At 41.5% G+C, this 2,733-nt stretch overlaps 1 pseudogene; it reads right to left on the reverse strand.

Annotated features, from left to right (window-relative positions):
* Positions 1–1,504: 1,504 nt before the first annotated feature.
* Positions 1,505–2,392, reverse strand: LOC114614437 (annotated as a pseudogene).
* Between the last annotated feature and the right edge of the window lie 341 nt (positions 2,393–2,733).

The raw sequence follows: 2,733 nt of genomic DNA on the forward strand, positions 1-2,733 counted from the left end.
ATGGTGTACATCTTTTTAAAGCATGAGCTACACCTTTGGTGACATACTTGGAACATTAGATCAAACTTCGCCTGATTTCATGTGAACATATATACATGTGATGTAACTTCATGAATGTCATGTAACAATATGACTATTTTTATAACTTTTTGATTATCATCTATTTTGACTTAACTCTAAGTGCCACTGCCATTTTAGTGCCAGACTCACAGGGAAGTAATTGAAAGTTGTGGACCTTCACTCCACTTGGAGTTTTCCCTGTACTAAATACCGTTTCCTCTCTTCCACCTTTGCTGATCTTATGGACACTCTTAATAAATCCATTTCCTGGATACTACATCTTAGAATCATCTTCCTGGTACACTCCAAACATGTAAAAATATCTCCTTTCAGAAAGACTGGATTTCCTTGGGGCAAGCACCTACAGCACAATCCCTCCACTTAATTATGGTCAATGAACATTGCTAAGGAGGGGCTGGAAAGGCTGAAATAGCCGCAGGACTAGGAAGTCTGCTTCAATATTGTATCTACTAGCTATGACAGGAAAGCCATAGTCCTGAAACCCCAATAATTTGGCTGTTTCATATTACATATACAAGTCCCGAACAATAGCAACACTAGTTGACATACCAATGAAAATAAAACCCCATGGGGCTCCACCCCTACATGCAGAAGAACAGGCTACTAATGACCACTGAAAGTGGGAGTATTAGTGCTCCCCAGAGATAAGCCACCTAGTTGGTCATCCAATACAAAATGGCTCTGACTTTATGTGTGTGTGTGTGTGTGTGTGTGCGCGCGCGCGCCTGCGCGCACGTGTAAAAAGAACATGAGTTTGAGAGGAGTGGCAGAGGACACAGTGGAGAAAGGAGAGGGAATGGTGATATAATTATATTTGAATTTTAAAGAACTAACAAAAATAAACAAAGCATTGTTTCAGTGTTTTACTTTTGCAAATGTCTGGAAGTTTACCTGTTGCTTTTACTCCACTATTCAACAGTTAATCAGTACTTGAGTTATCGCATTAAAAGACCAAAAGTAGAGGAGATATGAGTAAAATATTATCTTCTAGATCTATTAATCAAATTTATTCTTCATTAAAGCATTCACCTTATTTATATCCCCATGAAATTACGGTGTTTCACTAAGACTCTGCTGCAGGCTTTCCCTTTAGCCCTTTCCCCGTTTCTGTGCACTCGTAGATCAATTTCATTTGTCCTACATATTTTTTGCATTTTTAGTAAACTTTTGTAAATGGAAACGAGTTTTCTTATCTTACTCAGCACTTTCTGAGATTTGTATTTTTCCATTGTATGCCTATACAACTTGTATATTCATTGATAGATGTCAGCTTGTGTTGTTTCCAGTTTTCCAGTATTATAAGAATACTATGATAATTTTGGAACATGTCTATAGACATATGCATTGTTTCAGTGTATTACTTTTGCAAATGTCTCTCTCTTTTGTTAAACATGTGAAGCTCTTTTATTAGGCTGTAAGCAATTTAGAATACCAGTTTGTGAGGATACATCCTGTTTGTCAGGGAGAACTGAGATCGCAGGTAGCCCTGGAGGAACAGCTTTAGTCTTTGGCAAAAACTCCGAGGCCATAGTGTTTTGATCAGCCTTTTGCTGCTTTGTAATCTCGTATTTCTCCTTCTCTGTGTCAAAGATCTTGCCCTCCTGATGCCCGACCTTCCGCAGCTGCTTCTTCTTGAAGTCAGCCGTCAGTCAGGTGTTTGGGGATTTTAGCCTCATTGATATCAACTTTTGTAGAGGTGGCAATGACAAATTTCTGGTGTGTTCTGTGCAGAGGAACTCTGTTGAAGCCAGAGGTCCAGTCACAAGTAGCAAGCCACTGCCCTGCTGCTTCAGGAAAACCACTCTCGTGCCCCCGTGGCTCCTGATGAAGATGATCACAACAGTCTGGGGAGTGAGCCTGGAGCGTAGACTCTTCGCGTGCTGGCTGAAGGGCTTTTTGCCATGGCTCAGTAGCTTCTGAGGCACATCTTCCATAGGATAATATCTAGGCATTTTTCGAAGCTTCACCACCTGAGTACTCACCGGGTGTCCCTACCAACTGTTTCTGTGACAGTAGCAAGGACCTTCTTTTTTTCCTTCTTTTCAACCTTGGTCTTGGCAGCTGAATATTTCCTTTTGTACAAGGCCTTTCTGGAATACATAGCTGATCGGGAGTACCTGCCAATTCCTCTAACCAGGACAGAGTTTCGGCTGCAATGGGGCTTCGCCTTTCTGGGATTTTTAACATTAGGTTTAGCCTTTTTGGCTGCACCAGTGGCCCGGGGACCAGAGGCAGCAGCATCCTCGCCAGCTTTCTTGGCCACAGGTTTCTTCTCCTTTGTATCAGGCTTCTCTGCCTTTTCACCTGCCATCTTGTAAGACGGGAAAGAGGACTAAGGCAGCCGCTTTTCTTTCTCTTGGCTATATACCTGAGAGTAGAATGATTATTTTCCAGAAATGTATGTACAACATTTTATGAAGATGAGAAACTATTTTAAAGTGGTTCCATGATTTTATATTCCTGCCAATAGTAGTTTCTCCATACCCTTAACATGTCTATGTGTGTGTGTGCGCGCATATACATATCCATGTGTGCACGGGCAGTGTGTGCACAGATACACGTACACATGGAGCATAGAGAGCAACTCTATGGTGAATTCTGTTCTCACTTCCCACCTTTCATTTGAGACAGGGCCTTTCATTAGGAAGGCAT

This window comes from Grammomys surdaster, unplaced genomic scaffold, assembly GCF_004785775.1.
Source record: "Grammomys surdaster isolate TR1022 unplaced genomic scaffold, NIH_TR_1.0 126391, whole genome shotgun sequence".
NCBI classification, from domain to species: Eukaryota; Metazoa; Chordata; class Mammalia; order Rodentia; family Muridae; genus Grammomys; species Grammomys surdaster.